This window comes from Lissotriton helveticus, chromosome 10 (genome assembly GCF_964261635.1).
Source record: "Lissotriton helveticus chromosome 10, aLisHel1.1, whole genome shotgun sequence".
Lineage (NCBI taxonomy): Eukaryota > Metazoa > Chordata > Amphibia > Caudata > Salamandridae > Lissotriton > Lissotriton helveticus.
This window is the reverse complement of record NC_136071.1, coordinates 590,391,303-590,417,136: the sequence shown is the minus strand read 5'-3', so window position 1 is coordinate 590,417,136 and position 25,834 is coordinate 590,391,303. Positions and strand designations below refer to the sequence as shown.

General features: G+C 47.3%; 46 non-coding genes across 46 annotated transcripts; all 46 read right to left on the bottom strand.

The window, feature by feature from the left end:
• Window positions 1–146: 146 nt before the first annotated feature.
• On the bottom strand, window positions 147–219 carry TRNAV-UAC (transfer RNA valine (anticodon UAC)). Its single transcript has one exon. It is a non-coding gene; the product is annotated as a tRNA-Val (tRNA).
• A 384-nt stretch (window positions 220–603) lies between these two features.
• On the bottom strand, window positions 604–675 carry TRNAP-CGG (transfer RNA proline (anticodon CGG)). Its single transcript has one exon. It is a non-coding gene; the product is annotated as a tRNA-Pro (tRNA).
• Window positions 676–1,615: 940 nt separating this feature from the next.
• On the bottom strand, window positions 1,616–1,727 carry TRNAL-CAA (transfer RNA leucine (anticodon CAA)). Its single transcript has 2 exons — window positions 1,690–1,727; window positions 1,616–1,661 (listed from the first exon to the last, which is right to left on the bottom strand). It is a non-coding gene; the product is annotated as a tRNA-Leu (tRNA).
• A 295-nt stretch (window positions 1,728–2,022) lies between these two features.
• On the bottom strand, window positions 2,023–2,095 carry TRNAV-AAC (transfer RNA valine (anticodon AAC)). Its single transcript has one exon. It is a non-coding gene; the product is annotated as a tRNA-Val (tRNA).
• A 385-nt stretch (window positions 2,096–2,480) lies between these two features.
• Window positions 2,481–2,552, bottom strand: TRNAP-AGG (transfer RNA proline (anticodon AGG)). The gene has a single exon. It is a non-coding gene; the product is annotated as a tRNA-Pro (tRNA).
• Window positions 2,553–2,986: 434 nt separating this feature from the next.
• On the bottom strand, window positions 2,987–3,059 carry TRNAV-UAC (transfer RNA valine (anticodon UAC)). The gene has a single exon. It is a non-coding gene; the product is annotated as a tRNA-Val (tRNA).
• Window positions 3,060–3,443: 384 nt separating this feature from the next.
• On the bottom strand, window positions 3,444–3,515 carry TRNAP-CGG (transfer RNA proline (anticodon CGG)). Its single transcript has one exon. It is a non-coding gene; the product is annotated as a tRNA-Pro (tRNA).
• A 929-nt stretch (window positions 3,516–4,444) lies between these two features.
• Window positions 4,445–4,556, bottom strand: TRNAL-CAA (transfer RNA leucine (anticodon CAA)). Its single transcript has 2 exons — window positions 4,519–4,556; window positions 4,445–4,490 (listed from the first exon to the last, which is right to left on the bottom strand). It is a non-coding gene; the product is annotated as a tRNA-Leu (tRNA).
• A 296-nt stretch (window positions 4,557–4,852) lies between these two features.
• Window positions 4,853–4,925, bottom strand: TRNAV-AAC (transfer RNA valine (anticodon AAC)). The gene has a single exon. It is a non-coding gene; the product is annotated as a tRNA-Val (tRNA).
• A 385-nt stretch (window positions 4,926–5,310) lies between these two features.
• On the bottom strand, window positions 5,311–5,382 carry TRNAP-AGG (transfer RNA proline (anticodon AGG)). The gene has a single exon. It is a non-coding gene; the product is annotated as a tRNA-Pro (tRNA).
• A 434-nt stretch (window positions 5,383–5,816) lies between these two features.
• TRNAV-UAC (transfer RNA valine (anticodon UAC)) lies at window positions 5,817–5,889 on the bottom strand. The gene has a single exon. It is a non-coding gene; the product is annotated as a tRNA-Val (tRNA).
• A 384-nt stretch (window positions 5,890–6,273) lies between these two features.
• TRNAP-CGG (transfer RNA proline (anticodon CGG)) lies at window positions 6,274–6,345 on the bottom strand. Its single transcript has one exon. It is a non-coding gene; the product is annotated as a tRNA-Pro (tRNA).
• Window positions 6,346–7,285: 940 nt separating this feature from the next.
• Window positions 7,286–7,397, bottom strand: TRNAL-CAA (transfer RNA leucine (anticodon CAA)). The gene is made up of 2 exons: window positions 7,360–7,397; window positions 7,286–7,331 (listed from the first exon to the last, which is right to left on the bottom strand). It is a non-coding gene; the product is annotated as a tRNA-Leu (tRNA).
• A 295-nt stretch (window positions 7,398–7,692) lies between these two features.
• TRNAV-AAC (transfer RNA valine (anticodon AAC)) lies at window positions 7,693–7,765 on the bottom strand. Its single transcript has one exon. It is a non-coding gene; the product is annotated as a tRNA-Val (tRNA).
• A 385-nt stretch (window positions 7,766–8,150) lies between these two features.
• TRNAP-AGG (transfer RNA proline (anticodon AGG)) lies at window positions 8,151–8,222 on the bottom strand. The gene has a single exon. It is a non-coding gene; the product is annotated as a tRNA-Pro (tRNA).
• A 434-nt stretch (window positions 8,223–8,656) lies between these two features.
• TRNAV-UAC (transfer RNA valine (anticodon UAC)) lies at window positions 8,657–8,729 on the bottom strand. The gene has a single exon. It is a non-coding gene; the product is annotated as a tRNA-Val (tRNA).
• Window positions 8,730–9,113: 384 nt separating this feature from the next.
• Window positions 9,114–9,185, bottom strand: TRNAP-CGG (transfer RNA proline (anticodon CGG)). Its single transcript has one exon. It is a non-coding gene; the product is annotated as a tRNA-Pro (tRNA).
• Window positions 9,186–10,125: 940 nt separating this feature from the next.
• Window positions 10,126–10,237, bottom strand: TRNAL-CAA (transfer RNA leucine (anticodon CAA)). The gene is made up of 2 exons: window positions 10,200–10,237; window positions 10,126–10,171 (listed from the first exon to the last, which is right to left on the bottom strand). It is a non-coding gene; the product is annotated as a tRNA-Leu (tRNA).
• Window positions 10,238–10,532: 295 nt separating this feature from the next.
• TRNAV-AAC (transfer RNA valine (anticodon AAC)) lies at window positions 10,533–10,605 on the bottom strand. The gene has a single exon. It is a non-coding gene; the product is annotated as a tRNA-Val (tRNA).
• Window positions 10,606–10,990: 385 nt separating this feature from the next.
• On the bottom strand, window positions 10,991–11,062 carry TRNAP-AGG (transfer RNA proline (anticodon AGG)). Its single transcript has one exon. It is a non-coding gene; the product is annotated as a tRNA-Pro (tRNA).
• Window positions 11,063–11,496: 434 nt separating this feature from the next.
• On the bottom strand, window positions 11,497–11,569 carry TRNAV-UAC (transfer RNA valine (anticodon UAC)). The gene has a single exon. It is a non-coding gene; the product is annotated as a tRNA-Val (tRNA).
• A 384-nt stretch (window positions 11,570–11,953) lies between these two features.
• On the bottom strand, window positions 11,954–12,025 carry TRNAP-CGG (transfer RNA proline (anticodon CGG)). The gene has a single exon. It is a non-coding gene; the product is annotated as a tRNA-Pro (tRNA).
• Window positions 12,026–12,954: 929 nt separating this feature from the next.
• On the bottom strand, window positions 12,955–13,066 carry TRNAL-CAA (transfer RNA leucine (anticodon CAA)). Its single transcript has 2 exons — window positions 13,029–13,066; window positions 12,955–13,000 (listed from the first exon to the last, which is right to left on the bottom strand). It is a non-coding gene; the product is annotated as a tRNA-Leu (tRNA).
• Window positions 13,067–13,362: 296 nt separating this feature from the next.
• On the bottom strand, window positions 13,363–13,435 carry TRNAV-AAC (transfer RNA valine (anticodon AAC)). The gene has a single exon. It is a non-coding gene; the product is annotated as a tRNA-Val (tRNA).
• A 385-nt stretch (window positions 13,436–13,820) lies between these two features.
• Window positions 13,821–13,892, bottom strand: TRNAP-AGG (transfer RNA proline (anticodon AGG)). Its single transcript has one exon. It is a non-coding gene; the product is annotated as a tRNA-Pro (tRNA).
• A 434-nt stretch (window positions 13,893–14,326) lies between these two features.
• On the bottom strand, window positions 14,327–14,399 carry TRNAV-UAC (transfer RNA valine (anticodon UAC)). Its single transcript has one exon. It is a non-coding gene; the product is annotated as a tRNA-Val (tRNA).
• Window positions 14,400–14,783: 384 nt separating this feature from the next.
• Window positions 14,784–14,855, bottom strand: TRNAP-CGG (transfer RNA proline (anticodon CGG)). Its single transcript has one exon. It is a non-coding gene; the product is annotated as a tRNA-Pro (tRNA).
• Window positions 14,856–15,795: 940 nt separating this feature from the next.
• Window positions 15,796–15,907, bottom strand: TRNAL-CAA (transfer RNA leucine (anticodon CAA)). Its single transcript has 2 exons — window positions 15,870–15,907; window positions 15,796–15,841 (listed from the first exon to the last, which is right to left on the bottom strand). It is a non-coding gene; the product is annotated as a tRNA-Leu (tRNA).
• Window positions 15,908–16,202: 295 nt separating this feature from the next.
• On the bottom strand, window positions 16,203–16,275 carry TRNAV-AAC (transfer RNA valine (anticodon AAC)). Its single transcript has one exon. It is a non-coding gene; the product is annotated as a tRNA-Val (tRNA).
• A 385-nt stretch (window positions 16,276–16,660) lies between these two features.
• On the bottom strand, window positions 16,661–16,732 carry TRNAP-AGG (transfer RNA proline (anticodon AGG)). Its single transcript has one exon. It is a non-coding gene; the product is annotated as a tRNA-Pro (tRNA).
• A 434-nt stretch (window positions 16,733–17,166) lies between these two features.
• TRNAV-UAC (transfer RNA valine (anticodon UAC)) lies at window positions 17,167–17,239 on the bottom strand. Its single transcript has one exon. It is a non-coding gene; the product is annotated as a tRNA-Val (tRNA).
• A 384-nt stretch (window positions 17,240–17,623) lies between these two features.
• Window positions 17,624–17,695, bottom strand: TRNAP-CGG (transfer RNA proline (anticodon CGG)). The gene has a single exon. It is a non-coding gene; the product is annotated as a tRNA-Pro (tRNA).
• A 940-nt stretch (window positions 17,696–18,635) lies between these two features.
• TRNAL-CAA (transfer RNA leucine (anticodon CAA)) lies at window positions 18,636–18,747 on the bottom strand. The gene is made up of 2 exons: window positions 18,710–18,747; window positions 18,636–18,681 (listed from the first exon to the last, which is right to left on the bottom strand). It is a non-coding gene; the product is annotated as a tRNA-Leu (tRNA).
• Window positions 18,748–19,042: 295 nt separating this feature from the next.
• On the bottom strand, window positions 19,043–19,115 carry TRNAV-AAC (transfer RNA valine (anticodon AAC)). The gene has a single exon. It is a non-coding gene; the product is annotated as a tRNA-Val (tRNA).
• Window positions 19,116–19,500: 385 nt separating this feature from the next.
• On the bottom strand, window positions 19,501–19,572 carry TRNAP-AGG (transfer RNA proline (anticodon AGG)). Its single transcript has one exon. It is a non-coding gene; the product is annotated as a tRNA-Pro (tRNA).
• Window positions 19,573–20,006: 434 nt separating this feature from the next.
• On the bottom strand, window positions 20,007–20,079 carry TRNAV-UAC (transfer RNA valine (anticodon UAC)). The gene has a single exon. It is a non-coding gene; the product is annotated as a tRNA-Val (tRNA).
• A 384-nt stretch (window positions 20,080–20,463) lies between these two features.
• On the bottom strand, window positions 20,464–20,535 carry TRNAP-CGG (transfer RNA proline (anticodon CGG)). The gene has a single exon. It is a non-coding gene; the product is annotated as a tRNA-Pro (tRNA).
• Window positions 20,536–21,454: 919 nt separating this feature from the next.
• On the bottom strand, window positions 21,455–21,566 carry TRNAL-CAA (transfer RNA leucine (anticodon CAA)). The gene is made up of 2 exons: window positions 21,529–21,566; window positions 21,455–21,500 (listed from the first exon to the last, which is right to left on the bottom strand). It is a non-coding gene; the product is annotated as a tRNA-Leu (tRNA).
• A 296-nt stretch (window positions 21,567–21,862) lies between these two features.
• On the bottom strand, window positions 21,863–21,935 carry TRNAV-AAC (transfer RNA valine (anticodon AAC)). Its single transcript has one exon. It is a non-coding gene; the product is annotated as a tRNA-Val (tRNA).
• A 385-nt stretch (window positions 21,936–22,320) lies between these two features.
• Window positions 22,321–22,392, bottom strand: TRNAP-AGG (transfer RNA proline (anticodon AGG)). The gene has a single exon. It is a non-coding gene; the product is annotated as a tRNA-Pro (tRNA).
• A 434-nt stretch (window positions 22,393–22,826) lies between these two features.
• On the bottom strand, window positions 22,827–22,899 carry TRNAV-UAC (transfer RNA valine (anticodon UAC)). The gene has a single exon. It is a non-coding gene; the product is annotated as a tRNA-Val (tRNA).
• Window positions 22,900–23,283: 384 nt separating this feature from the next.
• On the bottom strand, window positions 23,284–23,355 carry TRNAP-CGG (transfer RNA proline (anticodon CGG)). The gene has a single exon. It is a non-coding gene; the product is annotated as a tRNA-Pro (tRNA).
• A 940-nt stretch (window positions 23,356–24,295) lies between these two features.
• TRNAL-CAA (transfer RNA leucine (anticodon CAA)) lies at window positions 24,296–24,407 on the bottom strand. Its single transcript has 2 exons — window positions 24,370–24,407; window positions 24,296–24,341 (listed from the first exon to the last, which is right to left on the bottom strand). It is a non-coding gene; the product is annotated as a tRNA-Leu (tRNA).
• Window positions 24,408–24,702: 295 nt separating this feature from the next.
• Window positions 24,703–24,775, bottom strand: TRNAV-AAC (transfer RNA valine (anticodon AAC)). The gene has a single exon. It is a non-coding gene; the product is annotated as a tRNA-Val (tRNA).
• A 385-nt stretch (window positions 24,776–25,160) lies between these two features.
• On the bottom strand, window positions 25,161–25,232 carry TRNAP-AGG (transfer RNA proline (anticodon AGG)). Its single transcript has one exon. It is a non-coding gene; the product is annotated as a tRNA-Pro (tRNA).
• A 434-nt stretch (window positions 25,233–25,666) lies between these two features.
• TRNAV-UAC (transfer RNA valine (anticodon UAC)) lies at window positions 25,667–25,739 on the bottom strand. Its single transcript has one exon. It is a non-coding gene; the product is annotated as a tRNA-Val (tRNA).
• Window positions 25,740–25,834: the final 95 nt, after the last annotated feature.

Here is a 25,834-nt window from a genome sequence, read left to right as displayed (position 1 = left end):
GCTATCGTCACTTCTCTTTTCGAGCTGTCACTGAGATCCCTGGAGCACACTACGTCAGGTTGGTGAGGGGTAGACAGCCTCTATTATCTCAGCTTTCCTATAAAGTCAGCCAGTAAAGGCAAACACTGTTAAAAACAGCAAACCGCTGTTTCTGCCCGGTCTCGAACCAGGGACCTTTCGCGTGTAAGGCAAACGTGATAACCACTACACTACAGAAACAGACACTAACTCAGGAATCTTGTTGGCATGTATTGGGCTGTAATGCACAGACTAAGGGCCAATGTCCTTGAAGCTCAAAGTTGGGCTCTCCTTACCCGGTCTCTATTTCTTTGGAAGACAGGAATGAGGACCACTTTTATTCCAAGAGGCGATTTTGAAACCATATCCTGAAATTACACTAGAAAAACACTATGCATGTAATGTTCCTACCATGCTGGTCTGGCCCAGAAAAGCAGTTGCAAAGAAGTCCTGCACTCCTTTATCCCGCCACAAGTGGAAAATAGCGTGCAGGGTAAGGAACTTTCTCGACATACACAGCGTCTTATAGCATTGAAAAGAAGAAATGCTCCTATATTACAAGCATCCTGAAAATGTCCACAGCATGGGCTCGTCCGGGATTTGAACCCGGGACCTCTCGCACCCGAAGCGAGAATCATACCCCTAGACCAACGAGCCTGAGTGGCCAGGAGACGTTTTGAACAATTTCTGAAGCGTCTTTCAGAAAAAAAGCAGGGCTATTTGGCTAGTCTCCCTCTAAGTGAGCCTCACAACGTCATGTTTTCTCTCAAGTTGTTGTTTTTTCACTCTAGCAAGAAAGGGGGCAGCCAATCTCCTATCAGCCAGTGAGCAGAAAAAAGGCACAGATGAGAACAGCAAGCACTTTCTGGCAATTGTTCTCCTCTGCAAGTCCTGGACCCTTGCCCCATAGACTTCCACACCAGAAGCAATGAAGGGCCCACCATTTCCTGCGCCTGAGAAAGAGGGGTTTGATATTTGGATTCAAACGCGCTCGCTCAGTGCTCGATCAGGCTCAATCAGGCGAGATTTATATGAGTGGCTCACAGGCCTGAAACACTCACCTGGGAGACCCAGAGTGGCTGACTTCTCAGTATAGCCATTGTTGGGCGAGTCACCTCCTTTCCTCCTGCCTCAATCTAGAATTGGCTGCAAATCATAAGAGAGAGTGCAATGCCCGTGTGCAGTGCCTACTCCCAGCTACCTCTCTGTCTTCCTTATGTAAATTAGAATTTGCAAGGGAGGACCAATGGCATTCTGCTCCTCCCACATAACCAGGAAGCCCTGTTGAACATGTCTGCCTGTGTTTTTGCAGGGACAGTGCCTTCTCTGCCCAAAAGGTGGCAGGAGAGCCTCACAACAAATGATGGGATCAACTGCTTAGTTAGAAACCCAGCATGGCAGTTACTGTGATGGAGTGCAAATTTAATGGAAGGTGTGCCTGAGGTGTCATTTCCAGAAATCCATGGAATTGTGATTGAGGGCCCAGCCTGATTGTTGGTGGATTTCTCTTCACATGCTACAGGTTCCTGCAAAGATTGTGGTGTTTGCCGGGAACGCACTGCAAAAAACAGGAAGATTTACGGGTGTAAAAGGGACCTGTCAGAAGTGGGATTTGAACCCACGCCTCCATGAGGAGACCACAAGGCTCAGCTACACTGAAGATCAAGCTCTCTTGAGTCTGGCGCCTTAGACCACTCGGCCATCCTGACGGCTCATGAGGGGGGCTTAGGTCTAACTCTTCTATCTGCACCTGCCAATGTTTCCACTTACAACCTTCACAGCAATGTCACAGGTGTAAAGGCCCCAACAATACAACATAGCTTAAATAAAATAAAAATAGGCACAAGAACGACCCCCAGATGATGGATGCAGATAACTTTGTTTCGTCTTGCAAAGGTAAAGAAAGTTTCCCACGGCTCACTGTGTTCAAAGACCACCTCTTCTTAAACTTGCATTCAGATAATAAGGTTTTAGAGTGTGCACATAAAAGCAGCCAACGCTCAGTGTTTCTGCCCGGTCTCGAACCGGGGACCTTTCGCGTGTTAGGCGAACGTGATGACCACTACACTACAGAAACGACCTTGCTGCTTGCTACTGTTAAAGCAAAGTTGCTCTCAAGGCTTCACCCTACTTCTATTCTGCTGTATCAGCAGCGGCTCAGAATGTGCAGAACAAGTGTGAAAACCTCAGAGATATCATCCAACATGCTTGCAATTAGACGTATTCAAAATTTACTTGTGCAGGCATCGACAGACAAATATCTGATGCCTAAATGTCTGCGAGTACAGCTTGGGAAAGCATCACCTGGGACACACTGAGACTAAGCAGGTAGGCAGAAAAAGCACGGTGATCCATTTTTCTTCTGAGGTTAGGAATATGTTGCGCAACAATGCACCGAGTATTACTAGAAATAGTCAGGCATAGTGCATTTTTAGTACGATTTGTATGTTTAGCTCTAAAAAGGGCTCGTCCGGGATTTGAACCCGGGACCTCTCGCACCCTAAGCGAGAATCATACCCCTAGACCAACGAGCCACGCAAGAGTCACCTCTGACACGGCTCCAGGGGTTAGTGGCAGCTAGTCAGTGAATGCTTCACCCAAAGCAAGCAACTGCACATGTTGCTCTCTTCTGCAATATGATTGCTGTCTTTTCCATGGCCGTCATCAAACAAGAAATTAAAAAGCCTCTGTCCTTCAGACAGTTTGTTTTCTCTAAGTGTCTGCTTGTGGTGAGGACAAGAAAAGCATTTCTGCTCTCATTCCTTGCTTTCATGAAGTAGGCCCACCCTTCAGAGCAAAGGGCGAGCAAGCGAATGGCGCAAGCTATCGTCACTTCTCTTTTCGAGCTGTCACTGAGATCCCTGGAGCACACTACGTCAGGTTGGTGAGGGATAGACAGCCTCTATTATCTCAGCTTTCCTATAAAGTCAGCCAGTAAAGGCAAACACTGTTAAAAACAGCAAACCGCTGTTTCTGCCCGGTCTCGAACCAGGGACCTTTCGCGTGTAAGGCGAACGTGATAACCACTACACTACAGAAACAGACACTAACTCAGGAATCTTGTTGGCATGTATTGGGCTGGAATGCACAGACTAAGGGCCAATGTCCTTGAAGCTCAAAGTTGGGCTCTCCTTACCCGGTCTCTATTTCTTTGGAAGACAGGAATGAGGACCACTTTTATTCCAAGAGGCGATTTTGAAACCATGTCCTGAAATTACACTAGAAAAACACTATGCATGTAATGTTCCTACCATGCTGGTCTGGCCCAGAAAAGCAGTTGCAAAGAAGTCCTGCACTCCTTTATCCCGCCACAAGTGGAAAATAGCGTGCAGGGTAAGGAACTTTCTCGACATACACAGCGTCTTATAGCATTGAAAAGAAGAAATGCTCCTATATTACAAGCATCCTGAAAATGTCCACAGCATGGGCTCGTCCGGGATTTGAACCCGGGACCTCTCGCACCCGAAGCGAGAATCATACCCCTAGACCAACGAGCCTGAGTGGCCAGGAGACGTTTTGAACAATTTCTGAAGCGTCTTTCAGAAAAAAAGCAGGGCTATTTGGCTAGTCTCCCTCTAAGTGAGCCTCACAACGTCATGTTTTCTCTCAAGTTGTTGTTTTTTCACTCTAGCAAGAAAGGGGGCAGCCAATCTCCTATCAGCCAGTGAGCAGAAAAAAGGCACAGATGAGAACAGCAAGCACTTTCTGGCAATTGTTCTCCTCTGCAAGTCCTGGACCCTTGCCCCATAGACTTCCACACCAGAAGCAATGAAGGGCCCACCATTTCCTGCGCCTGAGAAAGAGGGGTTTGATATTTGGATTCAAACGCGCTCGATCAGGCTCAATCAGGCGAGATTTATATGAGTGGCTCACAGGCCTGAAACACTCACCTGGGAGACCCAGAGTGGCTGACTTCTCAGTATAGCCATTGTTGGGCGAGTCACCTCCTTTCCTCCTGCCTCAATCTAGAATTGGCTGCAAATCATAAGAGAGAGTGCAATGCCCGTGTGCAGTGCCTACTCCCAGCTACCTCTCTGTCTTCCTTATGTAAATTAGAATTTGCAAGGGGGGACCAATGGCATTCTGCTCCTCCCACATAACCAGGAAGCCCTGTTGAACATGTCTGCCTGTGTTTTTGCAGGGACAGTGCCTTCTCTGCCCAAAAGGTGGCAGGAGAGCCTCACAACAAATGATGGGATCAACTGCTCAGTTAGAAACCCAGCATGGCAGTTACTGTGATGGAGTGCAAATTTAATGGAAGGTGTGCCTGAGGTGTCATTTCCAGAAATCCATGGAATTGTGATTAAGGGCCCAGCCTGATTGTTGGTGGATTTCTCTTCACATGCTACAGGTTCCTGCAAAGATTGTGGTGTTTGCCGGGAACGCACTGCAAAAAACAGGAAGATTTACGGGTGTAAAAGGGACCTGTCAGAAGTGGGATTTGAACCCACGCCTCCATGAGGAGACCAGAAGGCTCAGCTACACTGAAGATCAAGCTCTCTTGAGTCTGGCGCCTTAGACCACTCGGCCATCCTGACGGCTCATGAGGGGGGGCTTAGGTCTAACTCTTCTATCTGCACCTGCCAATGTTTCCACTTACAACCTTCACAGCAATGTCACAGGTGTAAAGGCCCCAACAATACAACATAGCTTAAACAAAATAAAAATAGGCACAAGAACGACCCCCAGATGATGGATGCAGATAACTTTGTTTCGTCTTGCAAAGGTAAAGAAAGTTTCCCACGGCTCACTGTGTTCAAAGACCACCTCTTCTTAAACTTGCATTCAGATAATAAGGTTTTAGAGTGTGCACATAAAAGCAGCCAACGCTCAGTGTTTCTGCCCGGTCTCGAACCGGGGACCTTTCGCGTGTTAGGCGAACGTGATGACCACTACACTACAGAAACGACCTTGCTGCTTGCTACTGTTAAAGCAAAGTTCCTCTCAAGGCTTCACCCTACTTCTATTCTGCTGTATCAGCAGCGGCTCAGAATGTGCAGAACAAGTGTGAAAACCTCAGAGATATCATCCAACATGCTTGCAATTAGACGTATTCAAAATTTACTTGTGCAGGCATCGACAGACAAATATCTGATGCCTAAATGTCTGCGAGTACAGCTTGGGAAAGCATCACCTGGGACACACTGAGACTAAGCAGGTAGGCAGAAAAAGCACGGTGATCCATTTTTCTTCTGAGGTTAGGAATATGTTGCGCAACAATGCACCGAGTATTACTAGAAATAGTCAGGCATAGTGCATTTTTAGTACGATTTGTATGTTTAGCTCTAAAAAGGGCTCGTCCGGGATTTGAATCCGGGACCTCTCGCACCCTAAGCGAGAATCATACCCCTAGACCAACGAGCCACACAAGAGTCACCTCTGACACGGCTCCAGGTGTTAGTGGCAGCTAGTCAGTGAATGCTTCACCCAAAGCAAGCAACTGCACATGTTGCTCTCTTCTGCAATATGATTGCTGTCTTTTCCATGGCCGTCATCAAACAAGAAATTAAAAAGCCTCTGTCCTTCAGACAGTTTGTTTTCTCTAAGTGTCTGCTTGTGGTGAGGACAAGAAAAGCATTTCTGCTCTCATTCCTTGCTTTCATGAAGTAGGCCCACCCTTCAGAGCAAAGGGCGAGCAAGCGAATGGCGCAAGCTATCGTCACTTCTCTTTTCGAGCTGTCACTGAGATCCCTGGAGCACACTACGTCAGGTTGGTGAGGGGTAGACAGCCTCTATTATCTCAGCTTTCCTATAAAGTCAGCCAGTAAAGGCAAACACTGTTAAAAACAGCAAACCGCTGTTTCTGCCCGGTCTCGAACCAGGGACCTTTCGCGTGTAAGGCAAACGTGATAACCACTACACTACAGAAACAGACACTAACTCAGGAATCTTGTTGGCATGTATTGGGCTGTAATGCACAGACTAAGGGCCAATGTCCTTGAAGCTCAAAGTTGGGCTCTCCTTACCCGGTCTCTATTTCTTTGGAAGACAGGAATGAGGACCACTTTTATTCCAAGAGGCGATTTTGAAACCATATCCTGAAATTACACTAGAAAAACACTATGCATGTAATGTTCCTACCATGCTGGTCTGGCCCAGAAAAGCAGTTGCAAAGAAGTCCTGCACTCCTTTATCCCGCCACAAGTGGAAAATAGCGTGCAGGGTAAGGAACTTTCTCGACATACACAGCGTCTTATAGCATTGAAAAGAAGAAATGCTCCTATATTACAAGCATCCTGAAAATGTCCACAGCATGGGCTCGTCCGGGATTTGAACCCGGGACCTCTCGCACCCGAAGCGAGAATCATACCCCTAGACCAACGAGCCTGAGTGGCCAGGAGACATTTTGAACAATTTCTGAAGCGTCTTTCAGAAAAAAAGCAGGGCTATTTGGCTAGTCTCCCTCTAAGTGAGCCTCACAACGTCATGTTTTCTCTCAAGTTGTTGTTTTTTCACTCTAGCAAGAAAGGGGGCAGCCAATCTCCTATCAGCCAGTGAGCAGAAAAAAGGCACAGATGAGAACAGCAAGCACTTTCTGGCAATTGTTCTCCTCTGCAAGTCCTGGACCCTTGCCCCATAGACTTCCACACCAGAAGCAATGAAGGGCCCACCATTTCCTGCGCCTGAGAAAGAGGGGTTTGATATTTGGATTCAAACGCGCTCGCTCAGTGCTCGATCAGGCTCAATCAGGCGAGATTTATATGAGTGGCTCACAGGCCTGAAACACTCACCTGGGAGACCCAGAGTGGCTGACTTCTCAGTATAGCCATTGTTGGGCGAGTCACCTCCTTTCCTCCTGCCTCAATCTAGAATTGGCTGCAAATCATAAGAGAGAGTGCAATGCCCGTGTGCAGTGCCTACTCCCAGCTACCTCTCTGTCTTCCTTATGTAAATTAGAATTTGCAAGGGAGGACCAATGGCATTCTGCTCCTCCCACATAACCAGGAAGCCCTGTTGAACATGTCTGCCTGTGTTTTTGCAGGGACAGTGCCTTCTCTGCCCAAAAGGTGGCAGGAGAGCCTCACAACAAATGATGGGATCAACTGCTTAGTTAGAAACCCAGCATGGCAGTTACTGTGATGGAGTGCAAATTTAATGGAAGGTGTGCCTGAGGTGTCATTTCCAGAAATCCATGGAATTGTGATTGAGGGCCCAGCCTGATTGTTGGTGGATTTCTCTTCACATGCTACAGGTTCCTGCAAAGATTGTGGTGTTTGCCGGGAACGCACTGCAAAAAACAGGAAGATTTACGGGTGTAAAAGGGACCTGTCAGAAGTGGGATTTGAACCCACGCCTCCATGAGGAGACCAGAAGGCTCAGCTACACTGAAGATCAAGCTCTCTTGAGTCTGGCGCCTTAGACCACTCGGCCATCCTGACGGCTCATGAGGGGGGCTTAGGTCTAACTCTTCTATCTGCACCTGCCAATGTTTCCACTTACAACCTTCACAGCAATGTCACAGGTGTAAAGGCCCCAACAATACAACATAGCTTAAACAAAATAAAAATAGGCACAAGAACGACCCCCAGATGATGGATGCAGATAACTTTGTTTCGTCTTGCAAAGGTAAAGAAAGTTTCCCACGGCTCACTGTGTTCAAAGACCACCTCTTCTTAAACTTGCATTCAGATAATAAGGTTTTAGAGTGTGCACATAAAAGCAGCCAACGCTCAGTGTTTCTGCCCGGTCTCGAACCGGGGACCTTTCGCGTGTTAGGCGAACGTGATGACCACTACACTACAGAAACGACCTTGCTGCTTGCTACTGTTAAAGCAAAGTTCCTCTCAAGGCTTCACCCTACTTCTATTCTGCTGTATCAGCAGCGGCTCAGAATGTGCAGAACAAGTGTGAAAACCTCAGAGATATCATCCAACATGCTTGCAATTAGACGTATTCAAAATTTACTTGTGCAGGCATCGACAGACAAATATCTGATGCCTAAATGTCTGCGAGTACAGCTTGGGAAAGCATCACCTGGGACACACTGAGACTAAGCAGGTAGGCAGAAAAAGCACGGTGATCCATTTTTCTTCTGAGGTTAGGAATATGTTGCGCAACAATGCACCGAGTATTACTAGAAATAGTCAGGCATAGTGCATTTTTAGTACGATTTGTATGTTTAGCTCTAAAAAGGGCTCGTCCGGGATTTGAACCCGGGACCTCTCGCACCCTAAGCGAGAATCATACCCCTAGACCAACGAGCCACGCAAGAGTCACCTCTGACACGGCTCCAGGGGTTAGTGGCAGCTAGTCAGTGAATGCTTCACCCAAAGCAAGCAACTGCACATGTTGCTCTCTTCTGCAATATGATTGCTGTCTTTTCCATGGCCGTCATCAAACAAGAAATTAAAAAGCCTCTGTCCTTCAGACAGTTTGTTTTCTCTAAGTGTCTGCTTGTGGTGAGGACAAGAAAAGCATTTCTGCTCTCATTCCTTGCTTTCATGAAGTAGGCCCACCCTTCAGAGCAAAGGGCGAGCAAGCGAATGGCGCAAGCTATCGTCACTTCTCTTTTCGAGCTGTCACTGAGATCCCTGGAGCACACTACGTCAGGTTGGTGAGGGATAGACAGCCTCTATTATCTCAGCTTTCCTATAAAGTCAGCCAGTAAAGGCAAACACTGTTAAAAACAGCAAACCGCTGTTTCTGCCCGGTCTCGAACCAGGGACCTTTCGCGTGTAAGGCGAACGTGATAACCACTACACTACAGAAACAGACACTAACTCAGGAATCTTGTTGGCATGTATTGGGCTGGAATGCACAGACTAAGGGCCAATGTCCTTGAAGCTCAAAGTTGGGCTCTCCTTACCCGGTCTCTATTTCTTTGGAAGACAGGAATGAGGACCACTTTTATTCCAAGAGGCGATTTTGAAACCATGTCCTGAAATTACACTAGAAAAACACTATGCATGTAATGTTCCTACCATGCTGGTCTGGCCCAGAAAAGCAGTTGCAAAGAAGTCCTGCACTCCTTTATCCCGCCACAAGTGGAAAATAGCGTGCAGGGTAAGGAACTTTCTCGACATACACAGCGTCTTATAGCATTGAAAAGAAGAAATGCTCCTATATTACAAGCATCCTGAAAATGTCCACAGCATGGGCTCGTCCGGGATTTGAACCCGGGACCTCTCGCACCCGAAGCGAGAATCATACCCCTAGACCAACGAGCCTGAGTGGCCAGGAGACGTTTTGAACAATTTCTGAAGCGTCTTTCAGAAAAAAAGCAGGGCTATTTGGCTAGTCTCCCTCTAAGTGAGCCTCACAACGTCATGTTTTCTCTCAAGTTGTTGTTTTTTCACTCTAGCAAGAAAGGGGGCAGCCAATCTCCTATCAGCCAGTGAGCAGAAAAAAGGCACAGATGAGAACAGCAAGCACTTTCTGGCAATTGTTCTCCTCTGCAAGTCCTGGACCCTTGCCCCATAGACTTCCACACCAGAAGCAATGAAGGGCCCACCATTTCCTGCGCCTGAGAAAGAGGGGTTTGATATTTGGATTCAAACGCGCTCGCTCAGTGCTCGATCAGGCTCAATCAGGCGAGATTTATATGAGTGGCTCACAGGCCTGAAACACTCACCTGGGAGACCCAGAGTGGCTGACTTCTCAGTATAGCCATTGTTGGGCGAGTCACCTCCTTTCCTCCTGCCTCAATCTAGAATTGGCTGCAAATCATAAGAGAGAGTGCAATGCCCGTGTGCAGTGCCTACTCCCAGCTACCTCTCTGTCTTCCTTATGTAAATTAGAATTTGCAAGGGAGGACCAATGGCATTCTGCTCCTCCCACATAACCAGGAAGCCCTGTTGAACATGTCTGCCTGTGTTTTTGCAGGGACAGTGCCTTCTCTGCCCAAAAGGTGGCAGGAGAGCCTCACAACAAATGATGGGATCAACTGCTTAGTTAGAAACCCAGCATGGCAGTTACTGTGATGGAGTGCAAATTTAATGGAAGGTGTGCCTGAGGTGTCATTTCCAGAAATCCATGGAATTGTGATTGAGGGCCCAGCCTGATTGTTGGTGGATTTCTCTTCACATGCTACAGGTTCCTGCAAAGATTGTGGTGTTTGCCGGGAACGCACTGCAAAAAACAGGAAGATTTACGGGTGTAAAAGGGACCTGTCAGAAGTGGGATTTGAACCCACGCCTCCATGAGGAGACCACAAGGCTCAGCTACACTGAAGATCAAGCTCTCTTGAGTCTGGCGCCTTAGACCACTCGGCCATCCTGACGGCTCATGAGGGGGGCTTAGGTCTAACTCTTCTATCTGCACCTGCCAATGTTTCCACTTACAACCTTCACAGCAATGTCACAGGTGTAAAGGCCCCAACAATACAACATAGCTTAAACAAAATAAAAATAGGCACAAGAACGACCCCCAGATGATGGATGCAGATAACTTTGTTTCGTCTTGCAAAGGTAAAGAAAGTTTCCCACGGCTCACTGTGTTCAAAGACCACCTCTTCTTAAACTTGCATTCAGATAATAAGGTTTTAGAGTGTGCACATAAAAGCAGCCAACGCTCAGTGTTTCTGCCCGGTCTCGAACCGGGGACCTTTCGCGTGTTAGGCTAACGTGATGACCACTACACTACAGAAACGACCTTGCTGCTTGCTACTGTTAAAGCAAAGTTCCTCTCAAGGCTTCACCCTACTTCTATTCTGCTGTATCAGCAGCGGCTCAGAATGTGCAGAACAAGTGTGAAAACCTCAGAGATATCATCCAACATGCTTGCAATTAGACGTATTCAAAATTTACTTGTGCAGGCATCGACAGACAAATATCTGATGGCTAAATGTCTCCGAGTACAGCTTGGGAAAGCATCACCTGGGACACACTGAGACTAAGCAGGTAGGCAGAAAAAGCACGGTGATCCATTTTTCTTCTGAGGTTAGGAATATGTTGCGCAACAATGCACCGAGTATTACTAGAAATAGTCAGGCATAGTGCATTTTTAGTACGATTTGTATGTTTAGCTCTAAAAAGGGCTCGTCCGGGATTTGAACCCGGGACCTCTCGCACCCTAAGCGAGAATCATACCCCTAGACCAACGAGCCACGCAAGAGTCACCTCTGACACGGCTCCAGGGGTTAGTGGCAGCTAGTCAGTGAATGCTTCACCCAAAGCAAGCAACTGCACATGTTGCTCTCTTCTGCAATATGATTGCTGTCTTTTCCATGGCCGTCATCAAACAAGAAATTAAAAAGCCTCTGTCCTTCAGACAGTTTGTTTTCTCTAAGTGTCTGCTTGTGGTGAGGACAAGAAAAGCATTTCTGCTCTCATTCCTTGCTTTCATGAAGTAGGCCCACCCTTCAGAGCAAAGGGCGAGCAAGCGAATGGCGCAAGCTATCGTCACTTCTCTTTTCGAGCTGTCACTGAGATCCCTGGAGCACACTACGTCAGGTTGGTGAGGGATAGACAGCCTCTATTATCTCAGCTTTCCTATAAAGTCAGCCAGTAAAGGCAAACACTGTTAAAAACAGCAAACCGCTGTTTCTGCCCGGTCTCGAACCAGGGACCTTTCGCGTGTAAGGCGAACGTGATAACCACTACACTACAGAAACAGACACTAACTCAGGAATCTTGTTGGCATGTATTGGGCTGGAATGCACAGACTAAGGGCCAATGTCCTTGAAGCTCAAAGTTGGGCTCTCCTTACCCGGTCTCTATTTCTTTGGAAGACAGGAATGAGGACCACTTTTATTCCAAGAGGCGATTTTGAAACCATGTCCTGAAATTACACTAGAAAAACACTATGCATGTAATGTTCCTACCATGCTGGTCTGGCCCAGAAAAGCAGTTGCAAAGAAGTCCTGCACTCCTTTATCCCGCCACAAGTGGAAAATAGCGTGCAGGGTAAGGAACTTTCTCGACATACACAGCGTCTTATAGCATTGAAAAGAAGAAATGCTCCTATATTACAAGCATCCTGAAAATGTCCACAGCATGGGCTCGTCCGGGATTTGAACCCGGGACCTCTCGCACCCGAAGCGAGAATCATACCCCTAGACCAACGAGCCTGAGTGGCCAGGAGACGTTTTGAACAATTTCTGAAGCGTCTTTCAGAAAAAAAGCAGGGCTATTTGGCTAGTCTCCCTCTAAGTGAGCCTCACAACGTCATGTTTTCTCTCAAGTTGTTGTTTTTTCACTCTAGCAAGAAAGGGGGCAGCCAATCTCCTATCAGCCAGTGAGCAGAAAAAAGGCACAGATGAGAACAGCAAGCACTTTCTGGCAATTGTTCTCCTCTGCAAGTCCTGGACCCTTGCCCCATAGACTTCCACACCAGAAGCAATGAAGGGCCCACCATTTCCTGCGCCTGAGAAAGAGGGGTTTGATATTTGGATTCAAACGCGCTCGATCAGGCTCGATCAGGCGAGATTTATATGAGTGGCTCACAGGCCTGAAACACTCACCTGGGAGACCCAGAGTGGCTGACTTCTCAGTATAGCCATTGTTGGGCGAGTCACCTCCTTTCCTCCTGCCTCAATCTAGAATTGGCTGCAAATCATAAGAGAGAGTGCAATGCCCGTGTGCAGTGCCTACTCCCAGCTACCTCTCTGTCTTCCTTATGTAAATTAGAATTTGCAAGGGGGGACCAATGGCATTCTGCTCCTCCCACATAACCAGGAAGCCCTGTTGAACATGTCTGCCTGTGTTTTTGCAGGGACAGTGCCTTCTCTGCCCAAAAGGTGGCAGGAGAGCCTCACAACAAATGATGGGATCAACTGCTCAGTTAGAAACCCAGCATGGCAGTTACTGTGATGGAGTGCAAATTTAATGGAAGGTGTGCCTGAGGTGTCATTTCCAGAAATCCATGGAATTGTGATTAAGGGCCCAGCCTGATTGTTGGTGGATTTCTCTTCACATGCTACAGGTTCCTGCAAAGATTGTGGTGTTTGCCGGGAACGCACTGCAAAAAACAGGAAGATTTACGGGTGTAAAAGGGACCTGTCAGAAGTGGGATTTGAACCCACGCCTCCATGAGGAGACCAGAAGGCTCAGCTACACTGAAGATCAAGCTCTCTTGAGTCTGGCGCCTTAGACCACTCGGCCATCCTGACGGCTCATGAGGGGGGGCTTAGGTCTAACTCTTCTCTCTGCACCTGCCAATGTTTCCACTTACAACCTTCACAGCAATGTCACAGGTGTAAAGGCCCCAACAATACAACATAGCTTAAACAAAATAAAAATAGGCACAAGAACGACCCCCAGATGATGGATGCAGATAACTTTGTTTCGTCTTGCAAAGGTAAAGAAAGTTTCCCACGGCTCACTGTGTTCAAAGACCACCTCTTCTTAAACTTGCATTCAGATAATAAGGTTTTAGAGTGTGCACATAAAAGCAGCCAACGCTCAGTGTTTCTGCCCGGTCTCGAACCGGGGACCTTTCGCGTGTTAGGCGAACGTGATGACCACTACACTACAGAAACGACCTTGCTGCTTGCTACTGTTAAAGCAAAGTTCCTCTCAAGGCTTCACCCTACTTCTATTCTGCTGTATCAGCAGCGGCTCAGAATGTGCAGAACAAGTGTGAAAACCTCAGAGATATCATCCAACATGCTTGCAATTAGACGTATTCAAAATTTACTTGTGCAGGCATCGACAGACAAATATCTGATGCCTAAATGTCTGCGAGTACAGCTTGGGAAAGCATCACCTGGGACACACTGAGACTAAGCAGGTAGGCAGAAAAAGCACGGTGATCCATTTTTCTTCTGAGGTTAGGAATATGTTGCGCAACAATGCACCGAGTATTACTAGAAATAGTCAGGCATAGTGCATTTTTAGTACGATTTGTATGTTTAGCTCTAAAAAGGGCTCGTCCGGGATTTGAATCCGGGACCTCTCGCACCCTAAGCGAGAATCATACCCCTAGACCAACGAGCCACACAAGAGTCACCTCTGACACGGCTCCAGGTGTTAGTGGCAGCTAGTCAGTGAATGCTTCACCCAAAGCAAGCAACTGCACATGTTGCTCTCTTCTGCAATATGATTGCTGTCTTTTCCATGGCCGTCATCAAACAAGAAATTAAAAAGCCTCTGTCCTTCAGACAGTTTGTTTTCTCTAAGTGTCTGCTTGTGGTGAGGACAAGAAAAGCATTTCTGCTCTCATTCCTTGCTTTCATGAAGTAGGCCCACCCTTCAGAGCAAAGGGCGAGCAAGCGAATGGCGCAAGCTATCGTCACTTCTCTTTTCGAGCTGTCACTGAGATCCCTGGAGCACACTACGTCAGGTTGGTGAGGGGTAGACAGCCTCTATTATCTCAGCTTTCCTATAAAGTCAGCCAGTAAAGGCAAACACTGTTAAAAACAGCAAACCGCTGTTTCTGCCCGGTCTCGAACCAGGGACCTTTCGCGTGTAAGGCAAACGTGATAACCACTACACTACAGAAACAGACACTAACTCAGGAATCTTGTTGGCATGTATTGGGCTGTAATGCACAGACTAAGGGCCAATGTCCTTGAAGCTCAAAGTTGGGCTCTCCTTACCCGGTCTCTATTTCTTTGGAAGACAGGAATGAGGACCACTTTTATTCCAAGAGGCGATTTTGAAACCATATCCTGAAATTACACTAGAAAAACACTATGCATGTAATGTTCCTACCATGCTGGTCTGGCCCAGAAAAGCAGTTGCAAAGAAGTCCTGCACTCCTTTATCCCGCCACAAGTGGAAAATAGCGTGCAGGGTAAGGAACTTTCTCGACATACACAGCGTCTTATAGCATTGAAAAGAAGAAATGCTCCTATATTACAAGCATCCTGAAAATGTCCACAGCATGGGCTCGTCCGGGATTTGAACCCGGGACCTCTCGCACCCGAAGCGAGAATCATACCCCTAGACCAACGAGCCTGAGTGGCCAGGAGACATTTTGAACAATTTCTGAAGCGTCTTTCAGAAAAAAAGCAGGGCTATTTGGCTAGTCTCCCTCTAAGTGAGCCTCACAACGTCATGTTTTCTCTCAAGTTGTTGTTTTTTCACTCTAGCAAGAAAGGGGGCAGCCAATCTCCTATCAGCCAGTGAGCAGAAAAAAGGCACAGATGAGAACAGCAAGCACTTTCTGGCAATTGTTCTCCTCTGCAAGTCCTGGACCCTTGCCCCATAGACTTCCACACCAGAAGCAATGAAGGGCCCACCATTTCCTGCGCCTGAGAAAGAGGGGTTTGATATTTGGATTCAAACGCGCTCGCTCAGTGCTCGATCAGGCTCAATCAGGCGAGATTTATATGAGTGGCTCACAGGCCTGAAACACTCACCTGGGAGACCCAGAGTGGCTGACTTCTCAGTATAGCCATTGTTGGGCGAGTCACCTCCTTTCCTCCTGCCTCAATCTAGAATTGGCTGCAAATCATAAGAGAGAGTGCAATGCCCGTGTGCAGTGCCTACTCCCAGCTACCTCTCTGTCTTCCTTATGTAAATTAGAATTTGCAAGGGAGGACCAATGGCATTCTGCTCCTCCCACATAACCAGGAAGCCCTGTTGAACATGTCTGCCTGTGTTTTTGCAGGGACAGTGCCTTCTCTGCCCAAAAGGTGGCAGGAGAGCCTCACAACAAATGATGGGATCAACTGCTTAGTTAGAAACCCAGCATGGCAGTTACTGTGATGGAGTGCAAATTTAATGGAAGGTGTGCCTGAGGTGTCATTTCCAGAAATCCATGGAATTGTGATTGAGGGCCCAGCCTGATTGTTGGTGGATTTCTCTTCACATGCTACAGGTTCCTGCAAAGATTGTGGTGTTTGCCGGGAACGCACTGCAAAAAACAGGAAGATTTACGGGTGTAAAAGGGACCTGTCAGAAGTGGGATTTGAACCCACGCCTCCATGAGGAGACCAGAAGGCTCAGCTACACTGAAGATCAAGCTCTCTTGAGTCTGGCGCCTTAGACCACTCGGCCATCCTGACGGCTCATGAGGGGGGCTTAGGTCTAACTCTTCTATCTGCACCTGCCAATGTTTCCACTTACAACCTTCACAGCAATGTCACAGGTGTAAAGGCCCCAACAATACAACATAGCTTAAACAAAATAAAAATAGGCACAAGAACGACCCCCAGATGATGGATGCAGATAACTTTGTTTCGTCTTGCAAAGGTAAAGAAAGTTTCCCACGGCTCACTGTGTTCAAAGACCACCTCTTCTTAAACTTGCATTCAGATAATAAGGTTTTAGAGTGTGCACATAAAAGCAGCCAACGCTCAGTGTTTCTGCCCGGTCTCGAACCGGGGACCTTTCGCGTGTTAGGCGAACGTGATGACCACTACACTACAGAAACGACCTTGCTGCTTGCTACTGTTAAAGCAAAGTTCCTCTCAAGGCTTCACCCTACTTCTATTCTGCTGTATCAGCAGCGGCTCAGAATGTGCAGAACAAGTGTGAAAACCTCAGAGATATCATCCAACATGCTTGCAATTAGACGTATTCAAAATTTACTTGTGCAGGCATCGACAGACAAATATCTGATGCCTAAATGTCTGCGAGTACAGCTTGGGAAAGCATCACCTGGGACACACTGAGACTAAGCAGGTAGGCAGAAAAAGCACGGTGATCCATTTTTCTTCTGAGGTTAGGAATATGTTGCGCAACAATGCACCGAGTATTACTAGAAATAGTCAGGCATAGTGCATTTTTAGTACGATTTGTATGTTTAGCTCTAAAAAGGGCTCGTCCGGGATTTGAACCCGGGACCTCTCGCACCCTAAGCGAGAATCATACCCCTAGACCAACGAGCCACGCAAGAGTCACCTCTGACACGGCTCCAGGGGTTAGTGGCAGCTAGTCAGTGAATGCTTCACCCAAAGCAAGCAACTGCACATGTTGCTCTCTTCTGCAATATGATTGCTGTCTTTTCCATGGCCGTCATCAAACAAGAAATTAAAAAGCCTCTGTCCTTCAGACAGTTTGTTTTCTCTAAGTGTCTGCTTGTGGTGAGGACAAGAAAAGCATTTCTGCTCTCATTCCTTGCTTTCATGAAGTAGGCCCACCCTTCAGAGCAAAGGGCGAGCAAGCGAATGGCGCAAGCTATCGTCACTTCTCTTTTCGAGCTGTCACTGAGATCCCTGGAGCACACTACGTCAGGTTGGTGAGGGATAGACAGCCTCTATTATCTCAGCTTTCCTATAAAGTCAGCCAGTAAAGGCAAACACTGTTAAAAACAGCAAACCGCTGTTTCTGCCCGGTCTCGAACCAGGGACCTTTCGCGTGTAAGGCGAACGTGATAACCACTACACTACAGAAACAGACACTAACTCAGGAATCTTGTTGGCATGTATTGGGCTGGAATGCACAGACTAAGGGCCAATGTCCTTGAAGCTCAAAGTTGGGCTCTCCTTACCCGGTCTCTATTTCTTTGGAAGACAGGAATGAGGACCACTTTTATTCCAAGAGGCGATTTTGAAACCATGTCCTGAAATTACACTAGAAAAACACTATGCATGTAATGTTCCTACCATGCTGGTCTGGCCCAGAAAAGCAGTTGCAAAGAAGTCCTGCACTCCTTTATCCCGCCACAAGTGGAAAATAGCGTGCAGGGTAAGGAACTTTCTCGACATACACAGCGTCTTATAGCATTGAAAAGAAGAAATGCTCCTATATTACAAGCATCCTGAAAATGTCCACAGCATGGGCTCGTCCGGGATTTGAACCCGGGACCTCTCGCACCCGAAGCGAGAATCATACCCCTAGACCAACGAGCCTGAGTGGCCAGGAGACGTTTTGAACAATTTCTGAAGCGTCTTTCAGAAAAAAAGCAGGGCTATTTGGCTAGTCTCCCTCTAAGTGAGCCTCACAACGTCATGTTTTCTCTCAAGTTGTTGTTTTTTCACTCTAGCAAGAAAGGGGGCAGCCAATCTCCTATCAGCCAGTGAGCAGAAAAAAGGCACAGATGAGAACAGCAAGCACTTTCTGGCAATTGTTCTCCTCTGCAAGTCCTGGACCCTTGCCCCATAGACTTCCACACCAGAAGCAATGAAGGGCCCACCATTTCCTGCGCCTGAGAAAGAGGGGTTTGATATTTGGATTCAAACGCGCTCGCTCAGTGCTCGATCAGGCTCAATCAGGCGAGATTTATATGAGTGGCTCACAGGCCTGAAACACTCACCTGGGAGACCCAGAGTGGCTGACTTCTCAGTATAGCCATTGTTGGGCGAGTCACCTCCTTTCCTCCTGCCTCAATCTAGAATTGGCTGCAAATCATAAGAGAGAGTGCAATGCCCGTGTGCAGTGCCTACTCCCAGCTACCTCTCTGTCTTCCTTATGTAAATTAGAATTTGCAAGGGAGGACCAATGGCATTCTGCTCCTCCCACATAACCAGGAAGCCCTGTTGAACATGTCTGCCTGTGTTTTTGCAGGGACAGTGCCTTCTCTGCCCAAAAGGTGGCAGGAGAGCCTCACAACAAATGATGGGATCAACTGCTTAGTTAGAAACCCAGCATGGCAGTTACTGTGATGGAGTGCAAATTTAATGGAAGGTGTGCCTGAGGTGTCATTTCCAGAAATCCATGGAATTGTGATTGAGGGCCCAGCCTGATTGTTGGTGGATTTCTCTTCACATGCTACAGGTTCCTGCAAAGATTGTGGTGTTTGCCGGGAACGCACTGCAAAAAACAGGAAGATTTACGGGTGTAAAAGGGACCTGTCAGAAGTGGGATTTGAACCCACGCCTCCATGAGGAGACCACAAGGCTCAGCTACACTGAAGATCAAGCTCTCTTGAGTCTGGCGCCTTAGACCACTCGGCCATCCTGACGGCTCATGAGGGGGGCTTAGGTCTAACTCTTCTATCTGCACCTGCCAATGTTTCCACTTACAACCTTCACAGCAATGTCACAGGTGTAAAGGCCCCAACAATACAACATAGCTTAAACAAAATAAAAATAGGCACAAGAACGACCCCCAGATGATGGATGCAGATAACTTTGTTTCGTCTTGCAAAGGTAAAGAAAGTTTCCCACGGCTCACTGTGTTCAAAGACCACCTCTTCTTAAACTTGCATTCAGATAATAAGGTTTTAGAGTGTGCACATAAAAGCAGCCAACGCTCAGTGTTTCTGCCCGGTCTCGAACCGGGGACCTTTCGCGTGTTAGGCTAACGTGATGACCACTACACTACAGAAACGACCTTGCTGCTTGCTACTGTTAAAGCAAAGTTCCTCTCAAGGCTTCACCCTACTTCTATTCTGCTGTATCAGCAGCGGCTCAGAATGTGCAGAACAAGTGTGAAAACCTCAGAGATATCATCCAACATGCTTGCAATTAGACGTATTCAAAATTTACTTGTGCAGGCATCGACAGACAAATATCTGATGGCTAAATGTCTCCGAGTACAGCTTGGGAAAGCATCACCTGGGACACACTGAGACTAAGCAGGTAGGCAGAAAAAGCACGGTGATCCATTTTTCTTCTGAGGTTAGGAATATGTTGCGCAACAATGCACCGAGTATTACTAGAAATAGTCAGGCATAGTGCATTTTTAGTACGATTTGTATGTTTAGCTCTAAAAAGGGCTCGTCCGGGATTTGAACCCGGGACCTCTCGCACCCTAAGCGAGAATCATACCCCTAGACCAACGAGCCACGCAAGAGTCACCTCTGACACGGCTCCAGGGGTTAGTGGCAGCTAGTCAGTGAATGCTTCACCCAAAGCAAGCAACTGCACATGTTGCTCTCTTCTGCAATATGATTGCTGTCTTTTCCATGGCCGTCATCAAACAAGAAATTAAAAAGCCTCTGTCCTTCAGACAGTTTGTTTTCTCTAAGTGTCTGCTTGTGGTGAGGACAAGAAAAGCATTTCTGCTCTCATTCCTTGCTTTCATGAAGTAGGCCCACCCTTCAGAGCAAAGGGCGAGCAAGCGAATGGCGCAAGCTATCGTCACTTCTCTTTTCGAGCTGTCACTGAGATCCCTGGAGCACACTACGTCAGGTTGGTGAGGGATAGACAGCCTCTATTATCTCAGCTTTCCTATAAAGTCAGCCAGTAAAGGCAAACACTGTTAAAAACAGCAAACCGCTGTTTCTGCCCGGTCTCGAACCAGGGACCTTTCGCGTGTAAGGCGAACGTGATAACCACTACACTACAGAAACAGACACTAACTCAGGAATCTTGTTGGCATGTATTGGGCTGGAATGCACAGACTAAGGGCCAATGTCCTTGAAGCTCAAAGTTGGGCTCTCCTTACCCGGTCTCTATTTCTTTGGAAGACAGGAATGAGGACCACTTTTATTCCAAGAGGCGATTTTGAAACCATGTCCTGAAATTACACTAGAAAAACACTATGCATGTAATGTTCCTACCATGCTGGTCTGGCCCAGAAAAGCAGTTGCAAAGAAGTCCTGCACTCCTTTATCCCGCCACAAGTGGAAAATAGCGTGCAGGGTAAGGAACTTTCTCGACATACACAGCGTCTTATAGCATTGAAAAGAAGAAATGCTCCTATATTACAAGCATCCTGAAAATGTCCACAGCATGGGCTCGTCCGGGATTTGAACCCGGGACCTCTCGCACCCGAAGCGAGAATCATACCCCTAGACCAACGAGCCTGAGTGGCCAGGAGACGTTTTGAACAATTTCTGAAGCGTCTTTCAGAAAAAAAGCAGGGCTATTTGGCTAGTCTCCCTCTAAGTGAGCCTCACAACGTCATGTTTTCTCTCAAGTTGTTGTTTTTTCACTCTAGCAAGAAAGGGGGCAGCCAATCTCCTATCAGCCAGTGAGCAGAAAAAAGGCACAGATGAGAACAGCAAGCACTTTCTGGCAATTGTTCTCCTCTGCAAGTCCTGGACCCTTGCCCCATAGACTTCCACACCAGAAGCAATGAAGGGCCCACCATTTCCTGCGCCTGAGAAAGAGGGGTTTGATATTTGGATTCAAACGCGCTCGATCAGGCGAGATTTATATGAGTGGCTCACAGGCCTGAAACACTCACCTGGGAGACCCAGAGTGGCTGACTTCTCAGTATAGCCATTGTTGGGCGAGTCACCTCCTTTCCTCCTGCCTCAATCTAGAATTGGCTGCAAATCATAAGAGAGAGTGCAATGCCCGTGTGCAGTGCCTACTCCCAGCTACCTCTCTGTCTTCCTTATGTAAATTAGAATTTGCAAGGGGGGACCAATGGCATTCTGCTCCTCCCACATAACCAGGAAGCCCTGTTGAACATGTCTGCCTGTGTTTTTGCAGGGACAGTGCCTTCTCTGCCCAAAAGGTGGCAGGAGAGCCTCACAACAAATGATGGGATCAACTGCTCAGTTAGAAACCCAGCATGGCAGTTACTGTGATGGAGTGCAAATTTAATGGAAGGTGTGCCTGAGGTGTCATTTCCAGAAATCCATGGAATTGTGATTAAGGGCCCAGCCTGATTGTTGGTGGATTTCTCTTCACATGCTACAGGTTCCTGCAAAGATTGTGGTGTTTGCCGGGAACGCACTGCAAAAAACAGGAAGATTTACGGGTGTAAAAGGGACCTGTCAGAAGTGGGATTTGAACCCACGCCTCCATGAGGAGACCAGAAGGCTCAGCTACACTGAAGATCAAGCTCTCTTGAGTCTGGCGCCTTAGACCACTCGGCCATCCTGACGGCTCATGAGGGGGGGCTTAGGTCTAACTCTTCTCTCTGCACCTGCCAATGTTTCCACTTACAACCTTCACAGCAATGTCACAGGTGTAAAGGCCCCAACAATACAACATAGCTTAAACAAAATAAAAATAGGCACAAGAACGACCCCCAGATGATGGATGCAGATAACTTTGTTTCGTCTTGCAAAGGTAAAGAAAGTTTCCCACGGCTCACTGTGTTCAAAGACCACCTCTTCTTAAACTTGCATTCAGATAATAAGGTTTTAGAGTGTGCACATAAAAGCAGCCAACGCTCAGTGTTTCTGCCCGGTCTCGAACCGGGGACCTTTCGCGTGTTAGGCGAACGTGATGACCACTACACTACAGAAACGACCTTGCTGCTTGCTACTGTTAAAGCAAAGTTCCTCTCAAGGCTTCACCCTACTTCTATTCTGCTGTATCAGCAGCGGCTCAGAATGTGCAGAACAAGTGTGAAAACCTCAGAGATATCATCCAACATGCTTGCAATTAGACGTATTCAAAATTTACTTGTGCAGGCATCGACAGACAAATATCTGATGCCTAAATGTCTGCGAGTACAGCTTGGGAAAGCATCACCTGGGACACACTGAGACTAAGCAGGTAGGCAGAAAAAGCACGGTGATCCATTTTTCTTCTGAGGTTAGGAATATGTTGCGCAACAATGCACCGAGTATTACTAGAAATAGTCAGGCATAGTGCATTTTTAGTACGATTTGTATGTTTAGCTCTAAAAAGGGCTCGTCCGGGATTTGAATCCGGGACCTCTCGCACCCTAAGCGAGAATCATACCCCTAGACCAACGAGCCACACAAGAGTCACCTCTGACACGGCTCCAGGTGTTAGTGGCAGCTAGTCAGTGAATGCTTCACCCAAAGCAAGCAACTGCACATGTTGCTCTCTTCTGCAATATGATTGCTGTCTTTTCCATGGCCGTCATCAAACAAGAAATTAAAAAGCCTCTGTCCTTCAGACAGTTTGTTTTCTCTAAGTGTCTGCTTGTGGTGAGGACAAGAAAAGCATTTCTGCTCTCATTCCTTGCTTTCATGAAGTAGGCCCACCCTTCAGAGCAAAGGGCGAGCAAGCGAATGGCGCAAGCTATCGTCACTTCTCTTTTCGAGCTGTCACTGAGATCCCTGGAGCACACTACGTCAGGTTGGTGAGGGGTAGACAGCCTCTATTATCTCAGCTTTCCTATAAAGTCAGCCAGTAAAGGCAAACACTGTTAAAAACAGCAAACCGCTGTTTCTGCCCGGTCTCGAACCAGGGACCTTTCGCGTGTAAGGCAAACGTGATAACCACTACACTACAGAAACAGACACTAACTCAGGAATCTTGTTGGCATGTATTGGGCTGTAATGCACAGACTAAGGGCCAATGTCCTTGAAGCTCAAAGTTGGGCTCTCCTTACCCGGTCTCTATTTCTTTGGAAGACAGGAATGAGGACCACTTTTATTCCAAGAGGCGATTTTGAAACCATATCCTGAAATTACACTAGAAAAACACTATGCATGTAATGTTCCTACCATGCTGGTCTGGCCCAGAAAAGCAGTTGCAAAGAAGTCCTGCACTCCTTTATCCCGCCACAAGTGGAAAATAGCGTGCAGGGTAAGGAACTTTCTCGACATACACAGCGTCTTATAGCATTGAAAAGAAGAAATGCTCCTATATTACAAGCATCCTGAAAATGTCCACAGCATGGGCTCGTCCGGGATTTGAACCCGGGACCTCTCGCACCCGAAGCGAGAATCATACCCCTAGACCAACGAGCCTGAGTGGCCAGGAGACATTTTGAACAATTTCTGAAGCGTCTTTCAGAAAAAAAGCAGGGCTATTTGGCTAGTCTCCCTCTAAGTGAGCCTCACAACGTCATGTTTTCTCTCAAGTTGTTGTTTTTTCACTCTAGCAAGAAAGGGGGCAGCCAATCTCCTATCAGCCAGTGAGCAGAAAAAAGGCACAGATGAGAACAGCAAGCACTTTCTGGCAATTGTTCTCCTCTGCAAGTCCTGGACCCTTGCCCCATAGACTTCCACACCAGAAGCAATGAAGGGCCCACCATTTCCTGCGCCTGAGAAAGAGGGGTTTGATATTTGGATTCAAACGCGCTCGCTCAGTGCTCGATCAGGCTCAATCAGGCGAGATTTATATGAGTGGCTCACAGGCCTGAAACACTCACCTGGGAGACCCAGAGTGGCTGACTTCTCAGTATAGCCATTGTTGGGCGAGTCACCTCCTTTCCTCCTGCCTCAATCTAGAATTGGCTGCAAATCATAAGAGAGAGTGCAATGCCCGTGTGCAGTGCCTACTCCCAGCTACCTCTCTGTCTTCCTTATGTAAATTAGAATTTGCAAGGGAGGACCAATGGCATTCTGCTCCTCCCACATAACCAGGAAGCCCTGTTGAACATGTCTGCCTGTGTTTTTGCAGGGACAGTGCCTTCTCTGCCCAAAAGGTGGCAGGAGAGCCTCACAACAAATGATGGGATCAACTGCTTAGTTAGAAACCCAGCATGGCAGTTACTGTGATGGAGTGCAAATTTAATGGAAGGTGTGCCTGAGGTGTCATTTCCAGAAATCCATGGAATTGTGATTGAGGGCCCAGCCTGATTGTTGGTGGATTTCTCTTCACATGCTACAGGTTCCTGCAAAGATTGTGGTGTTTGCCGGGAACGCACTGCAAAAAACAGGAAGATTTACGGGTGTAAAAGGGACCTGTCAGAAGTGGGATTTGAACCCACGCCTCCATGAGGAGACCACAAGGCTCAGCTACACTGAAGATCAAGCTCTCTTGAGTCTGGCGCCTTAGACCACTCGGCCATCCTGACGGCTCATGAGGGGGGCTTAGGTCTAACTCTTCTATCTGCACCTGCCAATGTTTCCACTTACAACCTTCACAGCAATGTCACAGGTGTAAAGGCCCCAACAATACAACATAGCTTAAACAAAATAAAAATAGGCACAAGAACGACCCCCAGATGATGGATGCAGATAACTTTGTTTCGTCTTGCAAAGGTAAAGAAAGTTTCCCACGGCTCACTGTGTTCAAAGACCACCTCTTCTTAAACTTGCATTCAGATAATAAGGTTTTAGAGTGTGCACATAAAAGCAGCCAACGCTCAGTGTTTCTGCCCGGTCTCGAACCGGGGACCTTTCGCGTGTTAGGCGAACGTGATGACCACTACACTACAGAAACGACCTTGCTGCTTGCTACTGTTAAAGCAAAGTTCCTCTCAAGGCTTCACCCTACTTCTATTCTGCTGTATCAGCAGCGGCTCAGAATGTGCAGAACAAGTGTGAAAACCTCAGAGATATCATCCAACATGCTTGCAATTAGACGTATTCAAAATTTACTTGTGCAGGCATCGACAGACAAATATCTGATGCCTAAATGTCTGCGAGTACAGCTTGGGAAAGCATCACCTGGGACACACTGAGACTAAGCAGGTAGGCAGAAAAAGCACGGTGATCCATTTTTCTTCTGAGGTTAGGAATATGTTGCGCAACAATGCACCGAGTATTACTAGAAATAGTCAGGCATAGTGCATTTTTAGTACGATTTGTATGTTTAGCTCTAAAAAGGGCTCGTCCGGGATTTGAACCCGGGACCTCTCGCACCCTAAGCGAGAATCATACCCCTAGACCAACGAGCCACGCAAGAGTCACCTCTGACATGGTTCCAGGGGTTAGTGGCAGCTAGTCAGTGAATGCTTCACCCAAAGCAAGCAACTGCACATGTTGCTCTCTTCTGCAATATGATTGCTGTCTTTTCCATGGCCGTCATCAAACAAGAAATTAAAAAGCCTCTGTCCTTCAGACAGTTTGTTTTCTCTAAGTGTCTGCTTGTGGTGAGGACAAGAAAAGCATTTCTGCTCTCATTCCTTGCTTTCATGAAGTAGGCCCACCCTTCAGAGCAAAGGGCGAGCAAGCGAATGGCGCAAGCTATCGTCACTTCTCTTTTCGAGCTGTCACTGAGATCCCTGGAGCACACTACGTCAGGTTGGTGAGGGATAGACAGCCTCTATTATCTCAGCTTTCCTATAAAGTCAGCCAGTAAAGGCAAACACTGTTAAAAACAGCAAACCGCTGTTTCTGCCCGGTCTCGAACCAGGGACCTTTCGCGTGTAAGGCGAACGTGATAACCACTACACTACAGAAACAGACACTAACTCAGGAATCTTGTTGGCATGTATTGGGCTGGAATGCACAGACTAAGGGCCAATGTCCTTGAAGCTCAAAGTTGGGCTCTCCTTAC